A 21,769-nucleotide genomic window follows, 5' to 3' on the forward strand; every position below is an offset into this window, starting at 1 on the left:
CGCGCTGTTATACCGGAGCCGGATGTCGCATCTGGATCAACTTTTCGGGGAATTTTTAAAGAATTTCAAGACCTTTTATTTGCATCATAGTTTGTAAAAATCGGTTCAAAAATTTCCGAGCGAATTGAGTGCACATTTTCTCAAAGATTTGCATATATTGCCCTGTAACTCCGGAACCGGAAGTTGGATCAAAATAAAATTCAATAGCGAGCTATTGGACCATAACACCTTTCGTTTGAATCTAGTTTTGTGAAAACCGGTCACGCCATTTCTGAGAAAATCGAGTGACATTATTTGTCACATACACACAAACACACACACACACACGCACACACACAACCTTTCTATATGAGAACTGCAAAAAGATTTGTCAAGGCCTTCAAAGTAGGGTTCCGTTTCTGCAATGACTTCGGCCTTGGAACGAAAATTTTTTCCCCGGAGGAACCTTTTCAGATTTGGAGATAGATAATAGTCGTGGGGAGCCAGGTCTGGAGAATACGGGGGGTGGTGGACTAATCCGTACCGCAAATCATTCAATTTCACCGTTGATGTTTTTTTTATTATTTGATCTCGTTTTCTCGAGGGAAAGGAGCTTCCTTTTCTGTCCAGCAAGGATTGAGGAACACTTTGTTCGCGATTCGTCTCATCATCCATTGGATCATCGCCGGTGGTGGTGTTGTTGTCAAAAGTATTGTTGCACGGATAAAAATCCATTGTCGGAACCGTGATTAAAAATCACGAAATCATCATTCATGTCTATCTTGAATAATAAGTCATGATTTCATGTTAAAAAACGATTGGTATTTTGAACGTTGGATCGTTGCTTTTAGCTGTAGATGCGTATTGCTATACATTGACTTTAGTTGCTACGTGGATTCGCAGGTAAAAGCGTTTTTAGAACACCCGCTAGCAATTGAAATGCACTTGCCAATTACTTTACTGACACGCATGTTCATATGTACAAATTCGTCTCTGTCTTTGGATTTTTTTGAATTTCTTGTTACTGTTTAATCATATAGTTGGTGAGTTTATGCGCAACCGCAGCTTTAGATACCTTGCCTAACTCTATTTTTTTGGAAAAATCATAATTTTGATCAAAAATTAATTGAAACCCGAAGTTGACAACTTTACTCAAAACCCAACTGCGCCCTAATCTTTTACACTCATTAGCTTTACCGTCCTCCGGATCCATCGCTGCTGTTCATGTTTTTCTTCTTTTTTTTCCTCCAATACCGTCTAAACACAAGCTTCCGCCGCTGATTTCGGAACTATCCCAGCCCTAATGTGATTTTTTCCCACCTTCAGTTCACTACCGAAGTGTCATAAATCATTTCCTTTTCCGATTGGATTGTGAGGCTTCGTCACACTCAAACCGGCGGAGGCCACCACCACCACCGTGGCCCACTTCCAGTCCGTCCGGAAAGAGACCCACGGCTTTATAACCACCCAAAAAGTCATATAAATTAAATTACTTAATTATACTAGTTTGTCAAGCTCCGTAGCTCATTTCGGGGAGCGCTGCCAGAGTCCAGTGGAAAATCGGATCTCGCATCGGGGGCAAAATTTACGACCACAATTCATCAAACCGTCCCCGGTTCGTCCAGTTGTGGTCGTCGTCGTCCGCCAATCCAGATCTAAATACCCTACCCCTCCGAGATACGATTTTCTCTTTCATGCGTTGACCATATCACCAACCAGCAGAGGTGTTTCGTGGTGCGGCTGCTAATGTTGCTGAAAGGGACGAAAATGTCATAAAATGAGCAACCTGTTGCCCGATGATGGCCGTTCGGTTTGCTTCGGTTTTCTAAGCGTGACAGTGATGAGGGCAGGCACTTTCACTTCGAGCACCAGAGACGCAGCATTTGATTCGCGCAGATCTCTAGATTTTTTCGGGATCTGAATTATTTCACGTAACCACCAGTTCAGACAGACGAACCGGTTCAGCGACGGCGGAGACCTCTCCACCCAAAAAAAAATCGTAAAGTGCAGCTTCGTATAGATTCGGATGCTCCGATGTTCGTCGAAAAATCAAACGGTCAATGCATGGATGTTCCAAGAATGCTGCATAAAATAAGGGCCCTAAGGGTCCCAATACGGGTTTTGAGATTTTCGTTCGTTCGTTCGTTTGTTTGTTTGTTGATCTTTCTTTCGGGTACCGATTCGCACTAATCCTGCTGCTCGGATGCTGTGGTAAAGAGGAAGGTGCGTGTTAAGAGCGGGAAGAAAGAAGACAGAGAAGACAAAAAAAACGCCTTTACATTGTTGCCACGTTTTCATTCGTGCCCCCGGGGAGGAATCTGAGGCGATCGTCGTCGTTGTTGTTGCTTTTTCCTCGCACACAGTCCAACCTCCGGCTCGTAGGTTGGGCACGGATCTTGCGGATCGACTGGCGAAAATGAGCGGATCCAATGACGTGACAATCGAGTGCCGGTTTTTTTTCTTAGTTTGACAACTTCAACAACCAAAAAAAAACAAGCGACTGTTGTTGATGGATGTAGGGTATACTCATCACAAAGGAGGGAGAGGAAAAAAATGCGATTGTGAACCTTCAATTTAATTGAAATATTCGATTCTTGATTCTACCGGTTCAAAACCGGTGTCATAACTGTGCACTCCATAACAAGGGAACCCGAGCATGACCCTAAGGAATCATTTGGATTGCGGTCCGGTCCCCAAATTGTCTCCCATCAGTTTCTCTGGTGGATCGGTTTTTTTTTGCTTCTCTCTGACGGAGAGTTCAACCAACATACATAATTGGGTCCGAAATTCGTGAACGTGCGCATATGCGTTTTCCGTTATTTCGCCAATCATCTTCCGATCGGGTCACAACAAAATATGCAGCGAAAAAACTGCCTCGAACACGCCATCACTTCGATTACCGCGCCGCCGCCGTCAGCCAATAAGACAGAGACAATTAAATCGAATTATTGACCGCCTCTCGGCGGCGTTGACCGCAATTGACAATTGCTGCCGGAGCAGTCCGTCACCCAGACTGGCAGAAAACATCGGCTAATTCAATTTACTCTCAATGAACGATCGATCGATCGATCCGTAGACTTGTTCGGTTGAGGTCACAGTAATTGAAGATAAAAATTAAAAAATAATATATATTTATATTGCCAAAAGTGATTGGCCCGAGGCTTCTCCTCTCCGATTGCAAAGAAAAACAAAAATAAAAAAAATGACAGGTGTCCGTGCTGAGTATCGATCGATCGATCCACCAAATCAAAAAATAATGAGACGGAAAAATAATAATAAAAGAAAACACACGAAGAACGACCGAACCCAAAACGACCGTGTCAAGCTCCATTAGTCAGTTGTGAAAGATTATTGATGATTAGTTTTTGATTCGGTATTCGCCTCTTGTAGTGAGAGAGAGAGAGAGAGAGAAAATCCCGCGCGCACGATTGGCACGAGCAGCGATTGGTCGGCCCACCTAATCAGTTGTTTTTCTATTGAAGGATTGTTTCGATGGTTCATTTGGTGGATAAATCACGACATTCCGTTGGTCAATATCTACTACGGACAGGCAAATCATAGAGAAATCAAAGAATAGATGTTGGTTTAGTAGGTCTCAGAAACAAGTGCCGGTTTCGACAAGGCAGAGGATTTGACCAAGTGGATAGATCGATGTTGACGCTAGACCAATCTACAACTCTGGATTCAAGTGCCCAAAAGTAATATCTATTTGAAAATTAGGTAGATCGGATTTCAGAATTGATGACAATATAGGCATAATTGAACAACATAATAAAACTCATTTAGGGGTTAGCCAAATTTTGTGCTAGGGCTAACCCCTAAATGACCAAACCTGCATCGGCCAGAAATAGTCGAAAACACGTTTTAGTTCGGCACGTCAGAAAAGACATTGCACTTCGTTGCAAAACAAAAAGTGTTCTGTAAGTAGCAGAAACTTTACGTCTGCTTAGCGGTTCAAATTGAACTGCCGAGTTTAGCACTAAGCAGTTCAATTTGAACTGTTCTGCACTGATGAGTCAAAGACAAAACGTAAAAATAATATAATAAAACTGTCAAACGGGCGCACAAGTTCCTATCGCATGCCTTCCCGTATATGCTGCTGTAAAACTACATTCAATTCAATTGAAACCGAATGTGCCACCAATTGACGATCACTTTAATGCAGTAAAAAACTCCACATTCTAATACACAACCTTCGCTGTCGCACCGAATGGGTATCATTCTGCACTTCATTCGTTTCTCTTCCAATCGAAGCTCAGTTCAACCACTACTGTCAGTTGATCTCTTGAAATAAAATATCTCTTACAACTGAAATGAGGTTCATTTAAAAACATTCGAATTGATTCAAGATGGATGGATGAAAGGTAAATCAGTCTTGATAACTGAAATATCAATTACAAAATCAACATAAATTAAGTATTCCCTCTTTCAGTTTCCATTTTTAAAACACTTTGTAACACATCTCAATACATTTCAAACAGTCGAAAATGGATCAGGGTCATTTCGCCGAAAACCTTTTCGCCGAAAGGGTAATTTTGCCGAATTCGAGTCTTAATATCGTAATTGGAATTGATAAAAGAAGACAAATAAAAAATGATTATGTTTACTCTCGTTTTGTGACCTACAATCGTACTTCTGATATGATCCAGAGAATTGAATAATTTTTGTAGGTTTATTCATGATCACCAGAACGGAATTCCCAAAATAATTTGTTGACTTTATTAATGTAGCTATCAGGCAATTGTTTGCGGAATTCTCCGAAAACTAAGTGCAGATGGAAAATTATCTAATGCGGCTTCGCCACATCGTTTTGTTCGTATGCTATCCGACCTCGCTTCCGCTCGTTCGGACCCAACTGAAGTAAAAAAAAAAACAGCTTTGAGTAGACCGGGCAAACGATGCGGTTACAGATTTGTATGCCAGAGGCCGCCGCTTCCGACGGCGGGTCGGCGGCCAACTCAGCTGGCGTCGCCCATCTTAGCTTCGGTTATGTGGCTGCGACACATGCGGAGATTTGAAGCAAAAAACTATTTTTGACCCTAAAAAAATTACCCTTTCGGCGAAATGGCTTTTTCGGCGAAATAACCCTTTCGGCGAAATGACCCATTTGGCGAAACGACTCTCGGCGAAATGACCCGCTCCCGTCGAAAATTATCGATTCAAATTTGCTAGTGATAATCGTAAACTCAAATGAGAATCGCCTATTCATTCTATTCTCTATGTCTATTCATTCCAACTTACTCACTACCAACAGTGAAGACAATGCAGCAGGTAGACTACTTGGCACTTGAAACTGAGCAAGTAAAACTTAAAGGGATTAAGGACAATTATTCAATTGAAGATGAATTCTGGCAGGTTTATTTGAGTATGGCAACAAAAATCAAATGGATATGCTGACTGTCAATGGTCACAAATTTCATTTTTATCTTATAATATTCGGTTGAAATTTTGCCGTCAAAAATTTCGTAAAGCGATAGTACTCTTCAAAAAAGTCCCTATGCAAAATTTGAGCTATTTTTTAAGCAAAATGTAAAAATTTTTGAAACTAATCGACTTTCTGGGGCTTAGAAAATGTTCAAATTGAGATCCTGGAAAGTCGGTTTAGGGTTTACATTAGATCGGATTACCGTTTCCGAAGTTCCCTACGAAGAAATGTGATATAACCCGACGGAGATCATCGAAAGATAAAAATAACTAAGTGCTGACCAGTTCCTATCGCATGCCTCCCCGTGTGTCTACGATGACATTCGGCCAATGGAATGGCGTCGACTGGGGACTATCGTCTTATGTGTTAGTAGCTGAATGAGAGGATGCGACATGGCGACATGGCCATCTTAGATTTCAGTATTTACCATAATATAGTGCAAAATTTAGTGATGTTTTTGATTACATCGTATTGCATTATATTATATTGTGTTATTTCATTTCCATGAGAAACTGGTATCTCCGAATCTCGTATTTATTTATTTTGTCATTAGGGTGACCATTTCCTTGTTAGTGTGAATGAAAAAAAATCGATTATTTTCGATTTTCTCCAAAAAAATCCCTTTTGGAAAAAAACATAACTTTTGAACCACACGGGCTATTCTGCTAATTTTTGGGTATGTTGTTAATAAATGTCTATAGTTTTCAATAAAAGAAAGTATGCGAACATTGTAAAGTTGAAGTTTTGTGTTTGAAAAAGTCATTTGTATAACTTTTTAACGGTTTTCATGGCTTGCGACCAATGGGCATTATGCCATTTTATATTTTTTCTGAAAGCTGAATCATTTTTACATAACATAAAAAATTATAAATGTATGTTTTTTTTTGGTTTTTGAGTTTTTGAGTTATAGTTTTTGGTTTTTGAGTTATATTTTTTTGAAAATTTCAACTTTTTGTAGTTTCCGTGTTTTTTTTTTCTCGATGTTCTTTAAAAATAGATAAATTTATAACTTTTGAACCACCCGATCGATTCCGTTAATTTTAGTGTATTTTGTCAAGAAATGTATGCAGTTTTTCAGAAAAATAGAGTTTTGTGTTTTAGAACATCATTTGCATACCCTTCTAACGGTTTTCATGGTAGTTAGACCTGTTTTAAAATCTAAAACAGGGAAAAATGTGTTCATATTATAATCACCATAAATAAATGGAGGCGCATGATCACAAACAACGAAGACTTGAAAATTTCTAAAAATTTTATCTCAAAAATAAAAACAATTATGCATCGCTAATTTTTGGATCTTTTATGTAAAAATGTTTGAGCTTTTAAAGAGAAATATAAAATGACATAGTGCCCATTGGTCGCAAACCATGAAAACCGTTAGAAAGTTATACAATTAACTCTTTCAAACACAAAACCTCAACTGTAAAATATTCGCATTTTTTCTGAAAACTATAGGCATTTATTGTCAATATATCTAAAAATTAGCAGAATCGGCCGAGTGGTTCAAAGGTTATGATTTTTTTTAAATTGTATTTTTTGCAGAAAATCGAAAATAATCGATTTTTTATCCACCCCAACAAAATAAAAAATACGGGACTAATATTTTTTGATAGAGAACGATTCTTCCAAATATTACGCAATTCGGAGAGATTGTATATCTGTTATTCATGAACATTTGGCTAACGAAACGAAACGAAAACCATTCAGAAACCAGCAAAATCACCGGATTTGGCTCCCTGCGACTTTTTTCCTATTCGGGCGACTCAAGTAACCGCCGCTTCGTGGAACGTTTTTCAGCACCCGAGATGAGATAGATGGAAAAATCGCAGATGGCCATACCAAAACACTGAATACAAAAAAATGTCGCTAGGATTGGATTAAACACTGGCATAAGCCGAGGAGGTGGACAATATCGATTTTGAGGACTAATCTTATATTTTTAATTTTCTGAATAAATTCCGGGAACTTTTTGATCAAGTATACCGTGAAGCAGTGTGATTGGTGATTGCCGATAATTCGACAGAGAGCGGCTCGATATATTTCTACATTGTACACAACATCGTCAATATGGCAGATGATGCTACAACAACTCGCTGCCTCTCAAATGCATGAACCGTGAGAGAATTTTCCAACATTTCTTCGCTCTACCACATACTCTACGTATTTCACGTCCCTTACCAAAATAGATACAGTTTTGCAATGATCGGCGCTGTGTGGAATTTACCAAGAGAATCGAAAGTGATGGCAGAAAATCGAATCGATGATTCGACTTGATGATTCTCATACTAGGTTACAATATTTCAAAACCATTGTGTGGAGCAGTCACAGACATTTTCATAGACACAACTTTTGTTTAAGTTACACCTATATATATGCATATGGTTATATGTGCATAATTAGAATAAGCGGCAATAGTAAAATGATTCTATCGCAATTATCATCCACTGGCCCTGTAGAATCGGAATACAAAACGAGAATGAGCTACCGCAGCGTGATAACCCGTGATGCTCAGATGGGTCATCGAGAGAAATTCGCTCTCGCACTAGTGTCCATTCTATGTCAAATGAACAATGCCGGTTTTTCGTTGCTGAGATGATATCCCTTCTTTCTTTGACGGCAATGATCGTGAATCGTGAATTGAGTTGCTAGAGAGTGTTTTTTGATAGAATAAAAGCCATCCTTGCCACGAAGAATGCCTAAAGAAACGATTGTTACCATTCCTACGAAGCCTGGACACTCCTTCGCTATTTTGGGCTGATTTGGCATGTTGTCACTACGCCAGAGATATTTTTTCGAACGGAGTAAAGCGAAATATTTCGAAAATTTTGGAGAGAAATCTGTCCAGACCCTAATGGTTGGAGTAAACTCAAAAGTTCGTAGTTGCTTCATGCAGTCGAATTAAGTAAATGTAACAATTTTTAAGATGACTAATAATGCACAATGAAATGAATAAACAAATGCAATTTTTTAGTCCGATTTTAGCCTTATTCGACATAAAGCAGTCCGTTTGCTGAATTTCAGCGAAGCGTAGTGTTACTATTTTATAAATTTACTCGCTAATATGAGCCAATTTAGTCTTTCACAGCAAGGGCCACCACCTTCTTTGCTGACGACGACAACAACAACCACAAAAATGCTCCGTCAGCTGTTCAATTTATCGTCGTTCAATCGTCGGCAAACGGGTCTGCTGTGGAGCTTTTATCGCTGCACGCCCGCACGGGACATGTTCACACCAAGTGAACGTCATCGTCGTCGTCGCATAAAAGTGCATTCGCATATATGCCGCAATCCCCGCCACCGCCTGCTCCACCGACGACAAGCTTCAAATGTGAAACAATGATAAATTTAACCTCGCGTACGATGCGAACGATTTTTGCATCTCTGCCCACGCGTGCCCAACGGCAGAATCGCGATCTCTTCTCTTAATCCCGTCTAGTAATCCTTCCTCCTTCTCCATCCCCCAACATCTCCGGTTGCCCCCCCAATGGAAACGATGTTGGAAGGCGACAGGACGCCGCACAATGATACTGAAATGGCTGATGATGCTGCTGCCACCGAAGGACGAGGTACAAGATAACGAAGCCAATAAAGTGGCCTTTCGCTGCAGCAGCAGCAGCATTAGAGAGCAAACGAGAAAGAGAACGGCTTGGTCTTGGTCTTGGTCCGGGGAACTGAAACGACGACGACGACGGACTCTCGACGGTTCGGTAATAATTCTTGCTTTGGCCTAAAATGTTTGTACAGAACACGGCACATTTATGGACAACATGAATGCGGTTCCCCTGCGCGCAGGAACAACTCCGGCTCCGGGCCTCAGTCCGCAATGAGGCCGCGGCTGCGATATTGGCATTACCGGTGTATTCGGTATGGTGGTCGGTCGCGTGCGTGTGTGTGAGTGTTCGTGTTCGGCAGGGCTTAGGCTGATCCGAGAATCGAGCGGCACTCATCTTTTCTTGTCTTATTATGGGTTTAATAATTCTTAGCTTTATTTCTTCATTTGCGGGTCGTGGTCGGGTCCAGGAAAACCACCATCGGGTAGGAAAAGATGGTCCGATTTCTTGCGAAATTCTTTCCAGAGACAGGGCGAGACGCCAGAAGAAGGACTGTGTGGGCAGCAACCATCGGAACACACATGACAGGCCGCCAGTGTCCCGCATTTTCGAGTGGTAAAACAATAAGTCTTCTGTCCGTATGAAGTTCGCTCCTCGGCAGGCGATTTATGTTTGCATAAGGGTTTGTGCATGATAAAGACTCAACTGTGGTCCTACCGTAAGACAAGACAACCGGGTAGGAACGAAAAAAAAACAAAACCGAACTACTTCAAGGACAAGCTGCATAGAGCTATAGTTTGCTGCGGGCACAACCGAGAACCAGACAACTAACTGGTTCACGGCACTAATTGATCTCATTCTTAAAGCCCCTAGAGGGAGTACTGGCTGCGGCGGAGTCATTACGGTTGACAGCCATAAAACCGTACGGCGATGCCATTTTTCCTACTTAATGTCACCCGCTGCTTGCGAGGCCCATTGTGTTCTGGTGAACCCGGGAGCCGTTCGTGGTTCTAAATTGAGTAGTCCCCCTGCCAGGGGCAGACACCATCAGGCCTCTGCCTCTAGAGAGTACTAGAGTGGCAAACGGGGAAGCCACCAGAGGCTAATTGTATTGTTTTCACGGGGAACGTGATTTGGATGAGGGCCCAACACAGGGCCCAACGCTCCTTTGCCGTTCCACGTTCGTGTTCAATAAATTTGAAATTAAATGATACGGAATTGAGAGTGAATTTGAGCCACTCGTGCAATGCATTTTTCGGCCATTTATCTGTTTACGTAACGAAACGAGTTTGATGATGTGGTCTAGTTGACAGCGAAGCACGATCTAACGTCACCCTACAGGGGCGAATCGAAGCCAGCGGGGTTTTTTTTTCTCTCCAGTGTAGCGCATAACAACTCATTACCGATGGCAGGTTGAGTGGCCTTGAATCGGCAACCCGGTCCGTAAAATATGTCTTCAGTCCCAAGTTTTTCTTTTTTTTTCGAGAACAAAGAACCAAAGCAAGACAGACCCCCGGTCAGACAACGGCGTAATCGAATATCAATTGATTTTTCGGGATTCGCCGTGTCCTCCACAACTGGCGAAACGGACATAATTTATTCCACCAATCTCTTGGGGTCTTTGGTTTCGAAGCTTCCCATCTAGGGCAACTGTATCTTGATGCACTCCTCTGCACACGCACGCACCGACTCTCGGCAGAGGAGACATCGAATTTCCCCTGAGAGGAAGCAACAGCCATGAAAAAAAGAAAAAGAAACGTTCGTATGCGTACGGACCTTTGATTGTCCTTACTCTCGCTTTAATTCGACATTGTTTCGCCACAGCCAGAAACCGCAGAAGTTATTTGAAAAGTGAAGCTATTGTCTTTTTGGTTCGAACACTCTTGTGTCTCTGAAGCCGGATTCGGCCGCAGCAGAAAAAAAAGCAAACCATTCCGACTCGAAGAAGCAAAAACAACGACAACACACTGCCCTCGGGCTGTAATCGTCCCTGGAAGATGAGTTCTCGCCGTGCCTGCTTGCTTTGCTTGGCCGCAAAAGGTTCTTGGCTTGCTCGTTTCCACCGCCCAACCGACAGTCGGACGGACAAACGGACAGACAGACAGACAGAATCTCGCTCTTATTATTTATTTTATCAATTTGATTCTCGCGCCCCTCCTTCGGTTCCTTCGATGCTCCACCAGCCTGCAACAAAACGCAGCAGATAATAATTGCAAATATTAAACCACAACGCGACCGGACTCGGGCAGGAGTTTATTCCCGATCTCGGCATCGGTATGCCCTCTGGGGAGACGTCACTAACCGACCGACACCGACACGAACCACAAACAACCGGCAAACACAGGCCCTGTCGAATATCCTTTTACGGTTATTGTTTTACGCTGCCTGTGTTGCACTTCGAGTGTCCGTCCGGGTCCCTCCAACAACTGGAACTGGAGGATGCTGCTGAAGTGTTTCCCATTTTAGGAGGCCTACCATCGCGTACCACAACGGCATAGCTTTTTCGAGATGCGCTTTCTAATGAGGGTGGTGTGAGGAAACCTGTTCGTAGGCTTCCCCAGGGAGCAAAAAAAAACATTCGAACGGGAGAACGCTAGTGAGTGTACAACGAATAGTTTTATTTCGCAAGAATAATCAAATATGATTTTAGAAAACATGATCGTGTCTTTTAAATGTGGCCCTGAAAAAGACATTTTTTTCAGCATTTATTCATTCTTGCGAAATGAAATGACATATCCCGGACCTCTCACAGAAAAGACGTGAATAATTTCAAACCGTGTATATTTTTGTTTGAGAACAGGCCTCCAGATGGCCCCAATACAAAATTTCATGACTATCTACACACTAGTGTTTGAATAACTGCTGATCGTGTCGGACGAGTTCTAGTTTTCATCAAGCTATAGAAAATGACGCACCAGCGCATTTATGCATAAAAGCAAATGGTGAAATTGAATGATTTGCGGTACGGATTGGTCCACCATCCCCGTTATTCTCCGGATCTAGCCCCCAGCGACTATTATATATTTCCAAACTTAAAAAAAAAGTTTCTCCATGTAAAGAAATTTTCGTCGAAACGGAAGCTTTTTTTCAAAAGGCATCAAAATGATGGATGACCGATCGTTTATCGCTCTAGTTGTAGATTATACTGAAGAACCAAAAAGTGTTCAAGGTAAAAAATGACTGTTTTCTTTGTTTGTATCAGACGGATGAGGAAAGTAAAGCTCTGGCATTATGTCCTTTGGTGGAATTTGACATTTCTGTTTCACCGGACTAAAAAAAAATAAATCAAAATAATAAGCAAAACGCGTGTTTGGGATTCTCAAACACGGACGACAATTCCTAGCTAGTGAAAGCTGCATGGCAGATTTTCCTCTCTACTAGACAGTATTAACATTAGCATTAGAGATCACCCCTGTGTTGCTACTCCGCTTATTGATCAGTACCAATTAAGCTTGTACATTTTTTTTCTGAAACAACTTGCACCTAGTTTCACATTGTTTTAAATGCATTGATCCCTGCATGCTGATCAATACCGACACCGGCCACATCCGAATCTATTTGGGAAGAAAGGATTGTTAGTTCAATGCATGTTGCTATTAGAAACCGAGGAATCGTCTGCATTTCCCCATGCATCCCTAGAAGGGGTTCATTTGTTAGTAAATTTTCGAATAATAAAGACCGTCGCAGAAAGTATGGACGCAACCAAAAACCGCTGCCATTTCGCAATGGTTCAAAATCCGTCAATTTTTATGGCTGCGTGCTGTTGTTTACACTCTTCTCTAACCACTTGTGCAGTTGTTTATTCGTTTTCATTAGTTTGTTTCGAAATGCGTCGACTTTCAGCAGAACAACGTCGAAAAATTGTGCACAGAACACTGACTGTCACTGAGAAAGACAGCAAAAATGGAAGGAGTAAGTGAAAAAGCCGTGCGAAATGCAATCAGGAAGTTCGGTGAGGATAACACCTTTGAGGATAAACCGAAAACGGAACGAAAAAAGGTCCTGCTAACCCTCAGTTGGATAAACGTAACATATACTGAAGGGGTTCGAGCAAAAAAAAGGAGGTTACAGTTCGGGATGTGGCCAAAAAAGTGGGCACTTCGAAGTCAAATGTTCTTCGTGCTAAAGAACGTTTGAATCTTCGAACCTATAAGAAGCAGAAACAACCAAAACGTAGTCCGAAACAAGAAGCATCGATCAGGCCGAGGGTTCGAAAGATGTACAATACGATTCTTGCTGGCAATTTGAACTGCATAATCACGTGAAACTCGATTACAAATCCTTGCCGGGACCACAATATTATACGGTGCGAGAAGGGCAAGTGTTAAACCAGTCCGAGACATCGATTGAAGTCGAAAAATTTGGTGAGAAAGCTATGATCTGGCAAGCAATTTGTAGCTGCGGTAAGATTTCGAAACCCTTCATCAACACTGCTTCAGTGAACAGAGAAATATATACCAAGGAATGTTTACAAAAACGACTTCTACCCATGATTCGAAGCCACAAGGATCCTGTTGTGTTCTGGCCAGATCTTGCTTCTTGCCACTACTCGAAATCAACGGTAGAAACGGTATACTACCAAAAATGTAACTTTCGTCCCAAAAGACATGAATCCACCAAATTGCTCACAACTTCGACCAATCGAAGAATTTTGGGCATTAACGAAGGCACATCTTAGGAAACATGTCTCGGCAGCCGAAACCATTCAACAGTTCGAAAAAGATTGGAAAAAAGTGTCAAAACTAGTCGCCAAGAAGTCTGTACGGAATTTAATGAGGAACGTTCGCAAGAAGGTGCGCCAGCTAGTCTACAATGGCTAAGTAGCAAATATATCGAATAAAATTTTAATATCTAACACTTGTGAATTTCCCCTCAGCCAGAGTAGCCCATAAAGGGGGGGGGGGGTAAATCTAACGCTTGTGAATTATTTACAGCGAAATCAAAGTGCGTCCATACTTTCTGGGACAGTCTTTAGAATTAGAATGATTTCACGTTTGAAACGAAAGGCATTCCGTGAGTTTACAAAAAATTGTATTAAAGTTTACAAAAATTTCAATTAAAAAATTCAGAAGTTGCAGTTTTTGTTTATTAGAAATTCAATGGAGACTACTAATTTATTGTAAATAATATTGAGAAATGTATGGAAAATTGAAATTTTGACAATATACAATATCCTAATTTTCAATAATCTATGGAATTCTGAAAGAATGACCACCGCTTGGGGTGACAGATTTTAATTTGATTTATAGTTTCCTTAGCATTGATAGCAAGTGTAAATCGTAAAGAACGATAAATTATTTTTTAGAAACTCTTATCATTTAGTGATTAGCGGTTCATGTTGAATTGTTAGGTGGCATAACAACTAAACAGGAACTGTTAGGCACCGACGAATCTAAGACGAAACGTAATAAATACATCTTAAATTGATCTTAATTGTTCTATTCTCAGATTGGCGCAATTGGCAGCACGTTTTCATGAAATGCTGGAGATTTGAAACGTCGTTGAAGTAAATAAGATAAAATCTGGTACCGATGTGGCTTCCTTGCGGAACAACAAAACGTACTTATCTCAGAGAGCTTAGATATCTTTAAGCTGGACAAATTGAATCAAGAGGTTTAAGCTTTGTGAACGGTTTCAACTTATGGTTTGAAAACAATTTCCAGAAAATATAGAAAGTGATAGTAGCTAAGATGTTGGAAACATTTCCATGGTCTGAACACATCAAATACTGCATCAATAAGGACTGAATCAAAACTTTCATAAGTTGACCGAAATAACTCTATTATCTAATTATGGAGAATATTTTTCACTAACTTCGAACCAAGTGCATCAAGCGACTCTAATAGGATAGATGCTAAAAAGTGCCAAAGTGTGACAAAATATTGAAATAAAAATGCTGCGACATCCGAGTCGATCGGAAACCGAAAAGATTCCAAAACCAACACGTTCCTCTCATCCCAGCAGGGATTCTCTAAAGAAAAAAAAAAGGCTTCATGCCTGGTCAGTCGTCAAGTGGTCATTCTCCGGGCAGTAAACCAAAAACCAAACCACCGCCCGCGGAACTGAGAAGACTCCTAATAAAAATCGAAACTCCACTCGAAATGTCAAACGATCTGTAATAATTTATGAAATATTCGCTCCGAAACCACTGCGCTCTCAGAATTATTAATAAGTCGGTAAAGTCAGTCTGGGGACAAGTTTCTTCGTTACTGTCTTTGGGGGGGTTTTTTGTTCGTTAATCTTTTTATTTAATTTTTTTCTCTCGGTTCTTCGTTGGTATTCAGAATTTTTGGAAAACTGACGCCCACCAGGTTCCCACACACGCACCGAATATCTGCAGATGCGGTTAAGGATTCGTTCACCCCTCACCAGTTATCTACGACCCGAAGACAGCACCAAACGACGATGCGATAAGAGGATGAGAACCACTTTGACGAGTGAAGTGTGTGTGTGAGAGAGAAAGATAGCGAGTACCGTTCTATGGCTAAATAGAGCTATCGGCACAATATGAGATATGAGTGGATGATGCGGAGATGCGATGTGTTTTGTTTTCCCTCGCACTTCACTTTCAAAGCGGGGCGCGTTGAATAGCCGAAGTAAGCACACACTCGCGACTGGGCTGTAATTACCCCTTTTTCGGTAGTAAAAGTTCTTTTAAATCCATTGCGTCCCTATCCCAAAAAACCGAAACAGTTCTGCTCCGGGTGAGAAAATATTAAGCGTACCGAAGTACCGAAGAAATGAGGAAGCGAGAGAAAAAAAATGAAAGAAAGAACAAAAAAAACGAGAACGGAAGTGGTGCTGCTTGGATAGTGTTAGTGATCGATAGTTAGCGGCATAGAAGAAATGGGTAATTTTATTACCAGATGTTCTAGTGAGGCAGCAGCAGGTCTGGGAGAAGGGTGTGATGAGTGCGGTGAGAAACTATGGAACTAGGATGCCATTCCTAGAGCGTCAATGAGCGCGCGAAAATTATGCACAGGTGGCACTGTTCACACGTTTTTTTTCTTTCTTTTCACAATTGGCATCGGTAATATGTTAGAGTAGTTAATAATAATTAGTGCGTTTTAGAAGGTGCATTTTTAGGACAAAATAATTTCCTGTTTCGAACAACTTTGAACATTAGCATAAAAAATCTCGTAAAAAAGACCTTAACTTAATCAAACTTTTTGAGATGTGTTTTTAACATACCACCAGGGTGGTTCCATCGGTAAAGCAGTTCCACCGGATAGGACAATTTTCATAGATTCAAAATTCTACTGATTCTACTTCTGAGGCATAATATTCGAAAATATGTTTTTTTTTATCGGGAATCGTGAAACGACCGAGAAACGTTTCGAAACACCTCCAGGGTAGCTCTATTGACGGAGCAGTTCAACGGACGGGATAAAAGTCCTGCTTCTTAGGAATATCTCTTTCTTCAAATTACCACATTAGCGGATCACGATATTATCAACAGAAAAAGGTGCCTAAATCAAGAGAGTCTCGATCCGATTTGGGTGAAACTCTGTACTCGTTTTCAGTATGACAGAAAATCTCATGGTGATCTTTCTCCTTGAGAAGTAATCGCTCTCAAAATATTTAGACATGAAATTCAAGGTACTCCGATTTTCGTTCAACTATGAAAGTCTAGAAAATACCTAGAAATTGTTTTAGCAGTGGCATTTTGATTTTCAAAAAGATACTAAGGGCTGGCATATCATTTTACAGCTTAGGAGAAACACCTTTTCTCAGAGTGATCCTTCTTCTAGCAAACGTTAGTAAGGTATTTAGACATGAAATTCAAACAACTTCGATTTTTGTTGAACGACGCAGGTCTAGTAAATGCCTTTACATTGCTTTAGTTGTGGCTTCTTGATTTTCAAAAAGACTCCAAGGGCTGGTATATAATTTTACAGCTTACGAGCACAAAATATTCTTATAGTTCTTTCTCCTAGAGAAGTAACCACCGGTCTCGATATATTTGGACAAGAAATTCAACGTACTCCAATTTTTGTTAAACGGTGCAGATTCAGAAAATACCTTTAAATTGGTTTAGCTGTGGCAGTTTGATTTTCGAAAAGATACTTAGGGATGGCATATGATTCTAAAGCTTAGGAGCAAATTTTTTTGTCATAGTGATCCTTCTCCTAGAGAAGTAACTGCCGCTATCGAGATATTTAGACACGAAAATTGTGGTACTCAGATTTTGAAAGCCTTTACAATACTTTAAAATTGTTTTAGGCATTTAGATTTTCAGATAGACTTCACGATCATGGTGACCTTTCTCTTAGAGAAGAGATATTTAGACCTGAAATTCAAAACAATCCGATTTTCGTTGAACTGCGCAGGTGTAGCAAATGGCTATAAATTGTTTTTGCTGTGACATTTTGATTTCCAAAAAGACTTTGGAGGTTGGAATGTGATTTTACAGCTTAGTAGCCAAAACTTTTCTAGTTGTTATCTTTCTCCTAGAGAAGTAACCGTTCTCGAGATATTTAGACATGAAACTCAAGGTACTCAGATTTTTGTAGAACGGCGCAGGCCTACGAAGACTCCAAGGACTGGAATATGATTTTACAGCTTAGGAGTAAAATCTTTTCTCATAGTGATCCTTCTCCTAGAGAAGTAACCGCTCTCGAAAAATTTAGACATGAAATTGAATGTACTCAGATTTTCGTTGAATTGTGCAGGTGTAGCAAATGCCTATAAATTGTTTTTGCTGTGGCATTTTGATATTCAAAAAGACTCCAAGGACTGGAATATGATTTTAAGGCTGGGGAGAAAAAACTTTTTCTAGTAGTGATCTTTCTCCAAGAGAAGTAACCGCCGTTCTCGACACATTCAGACAAGAAATTGACAGGTTACACTTTTAGTAAATGCCTTTACATTGCTTAAGCTATGGCTTTTTAATTATCAAAAAGACAGTAAGGGCTGGAATATGTTTGTAGAGCTCAAAAGTAAAATTTTTGGTCATAGTGATCTTTCTCCTTCAGAAGTAATCATTCTCGAGGTATTTAGACATGAAACTCAAAGTACTACAATTGTTGGTGAACTGCGCAGGTTTAGCAAATGCTTATAATTTTTTTTAGCTGTGACACTGGAATATAATTTCACACCTTAGAAGCACATAATTATCACAAAGTGATCTTTCTTCTAGAAAAGTAATTAAGGCATGAAATTCAAGATACTCAAACTTTTGGTGAACTGCGCAGGTGTAACAAATGACTATAAAATGTTTTTTGCTGTGGCATTTTGATATTCAAAAACACTCCGAGAGCTGGAACATGATTTTACAGCTTATGAGCAAACCATTTTCTGGTAGTGATCTTTCTCCTAGGGAAGTAACCATCGGTCTCAACATATTCAGACAAGAAATTCCAGGTACTCGAATATAATTCACAGCTTAGAAGCACATAATTATCTCAAAGTGATCTTTCTCAGATTTATGTTGAGCTGTAAAAGTCTAGCAAATGGTTATAAATTATTTTAGCTGTGTCATTTTGATTTTTAAAAAGACACTGAAGGCTGTTAGATTATTCTACAGCTCAGGAACAAAATCAGTTCCCATAGTGATCCTTATCCTAGAGAAGGAGCCGTTTTCGAGATATTTATACATGGAATTCAAGGTACTTCGATTTTCGGTCAACTGTGAAAGTCTAGCAAATGCCTAGAAATTTTTTTAGCTGTCAAAAAGGCTCCAAGAGCTGGAACATGATTTTATAGCTGAGGAGCAAAACATTTTCTAGTAGTGATCTTTCTCCTAGAGAAGTAACCACCGGTCTTGATATATTTAGACAAAAAAATCAAGGTACTCCGATTTTCGTTGAACGGTGCAGATTTAGCAATTACCTATCAATTATTTTAGATGTGGTAGTTTGATTTTAAATAGACTCCAAGAGCTGGAATATAATTTTACAGCTTAGGAACCCCAATTCCTCTCATAGAGATCTTTATCCTAGAGAAATAACTGCCGCTATCGATTATTTAGACATGAAATTCGAGGTACTCAGATTTATGTTGAACTGTGAAAGTCTAGGAAATGATGATAAATTGATTTAGCTGGGACATTTTGATATTCGGAAAGATACTAAGTGCTAAAATAGTATTTTACAGTTTAGGACCAAAAACTTTTCTTATAGTGATCTTTCCCCTTGAGAAGTGGCCGGTTTTGCGTTATTTAGACCTAAAATTTAACGTGCATCGATTTTATTTCAACTGCGCAGGTGGAGAAAATTCCTTTAAATTATTTTTGCTTTGGTATTCTGATTTTCGAAAACACTGCAAAGGCTGGAATATAATTGAACGGCTGGGGAGCACAAAATTTTCTTATTGTGATCTTCCTACTAGAGAAGTTACCGTTCTAGAGATATTCAGAGATGAAATTCAAGGTACACAGATTTTTATTGAACTGTAAAAGTCTAGCTTATAATTATACATTGATTTAGCTGTGACATTTTAAATTTCAAAGAGATACTAAGTGCTGAAATAGTATTTTACAGCTTAGGAACAAAAACTTCTCTCATAGTGATCTTTCTCCTTAAGAAGTGACCGATTTTGCGTTATTTAGATCTGAAATTTAACGTGCTTCGATTTACCTTGAATTTCGCAGGTGTAGAAAATTCCTATAAATTATTTTTGCTATGGTATTTTGATTTTCGAGAACACTGCAAGGGATGGAATATAACCTAACGGCTGGGGAGCACAAAATTTTCTTATTGTGATCTTCCTACTACTAGAGAAGTTACCGTTCTCGAGATATTCAGAGATGAAATTCAAGGTACACCGATTTTTATTGAACTGTGAAAGGTCTAGCAAATGATTATGAATTGATTTAGTTGTGGCATTTTAATTTTCAAAAAGATACTAAGGGCTGAAATACGATTTTACAGCTTCGGAGCAACAGAGAATTTTCTCATAGTGATCCTTCTCCTAGAGAAGTAACCGCCGTTCTCGAGACATTTAAACATGGAATTCAAAGTACTCCGATTTTCGTTGAACTGCGTAGATGTAGAAAAAATGCCTGTAAATTCTTTTAGCAGTGGTTTTTTGATTTTCAAAAAGATACCATGGGTTGGAATATGATTTTATAGCTTAGGAGCAAAAATTATCACATTGTGATTCTTCTCCTAAAGAAGTAATCGTTTTAGAGATATTTGGATATAAAATTCAAGCTACTCAGATTTTTGTTGAACTGCGCAGGTTTAGCAAATGCCTGCATCTTCAAAAAAAAGACACTACTGAAATGAACGCCAAAGAATCTCTATATTCAACGATTATAATAACCAAATGCATTAAAACCACAAATTCATTGGAATAATAATATAAGTGATTATTGAAGATCGGTTCTCGACTGTCCGATCTTATGAGAAAATACAGATGATCATTATTTTTATTTTTTATATTTACGTTTCATCTTAGATTCATCAGTGCATAGCAGTTTAAATTAATTTACCACGCCACTTAGTGGTTCAACTTACATCGTTGAGTAAACGTAAAGATGTCTCTATTTGAGACTCTTACGCTAGGCGCAGTTTTAAGTGTCACAAGCAGAGATAACTTTACGTCTGTGTTTAGCGGTTTATGTTGAACTGCTGAGTGGTATGGCAGTTTAACATTAACTGCTAAGTTAAAGACGAAATGTAAATATAAAAAATTTGAAAAAAAGGTCCTGTTCACCACAGTACAAACCGGTCCCTGTAACCAAAGCCACAAGAAAAATAAAATAATAAGCTAAACCAAATACTAAACGGATGCGGAAATTTTCGTCGTTTCGTCGAAATTATGTTTACAGAAACTATATTAAACAAAACTATTGCATCAACAGACAGAAGGGCTCTTCAATGAATATTTTAATTTGCGGTTTATCTTAGAAGATTCAGAAAATACACCGCAAGGGGGTCCTCAAACTAGGGAAAAGGCAGTAATCACCTATCTCTATGTTTAATCATTTTTTCCAGTTTACCTAATGTTAGATTCTAGACAAATCTTTCGAACGAGAGACAGTGACAAAAGTTTTTAACTTGATATAGACTGAAAAAAGACTGATGAATGAGGTAGCAGATAGGATAATTTGCAAAAAAAAATCGCTTTGAGATGGGACTTGAACTCGCAACTTTCTACACCCCGGGAAAACTATTTTTGTTTCCCAATCGAGCTACTCTGCTTGTGATCAAAATTTACTAAGCTGCGGAAATATTTTTACTGATCTTGTAAAGGTGATTCGCATAATTTTCCAGCCCCAACGGATATATTCTGTTGTCACAACCCGTTCCCACTAATCACTTTGCTAGATATGTTAAATCGATTGGACAGTTAACAGGCCAGCTCATTCATAAAATACTAATAAATCAATCAACCGGTTTCTGGACTGAAGCCGAACCCGAGTCGAGTTGGGAATGACAGGAACAAGCCAATTCCGGTTTGCCCGGTCATCTCCAGCCAACGCAAAGTACTGTTAATTTCTCGGGATATCTCATCGAACGAAGGTTAATGAATTGCAGAATATTTTATTCATCTAATGACCTGAATTCCTTCCAAATTGGATGCCCCTCGAGGCATCGGCTAGGCGGCGATGAAACCTCGTCAGTACGAAAGGAATTTCCGTGCGCAATTCCGGTAGCGATTCCAACGAATCCCGAGGATTCTAATGAACCGACGATCCGGAGAATCGGGTGGTATAGACAAGGCAAGACAGAATGAAAGAAAAAAATCGAACCAAAACCAAAAACAAACAAAAAAAATGCTGACCCATTGTATGTTAAAGAGGTCTTCCTCGTCGCGTCGTCTTTGCGCGCATTATTATTTCGTTCCTTCGAGATCCTCGCCGACTACG

At 39.8% G+C, this 21,769-nt stretch overlaps 1 protein-coding gene across 1 annotated transcript in view; it reads right to left on the reverse strand.

The window, feature by feature from the left end:
* LOC131426216 (neurogenic locus Notch protein) overlaps positions 1 to 21,769 on the reverse strand; it is a 243,459-nt gene that overhangs the window by 150,521 nt on the left and 71,169 nt on the right. The window lies entirely within an intron of this gene.

This window comes from Malaya genurostris, chromosome 1, assembly GCF_030247185.1.
Source record: "Malaya genurostris strain Urasoe2022 chromosome 1, Malgen_1.1, whole genome shotgun sequence".
In the NCBI taxonomy this organism is placed as follows: domain Eukaryota; kingdom Metazoa; phylum Arthropoda; class Insecta; order Diptera; family Culicidae; genus Malaya; species Malaya genurostris.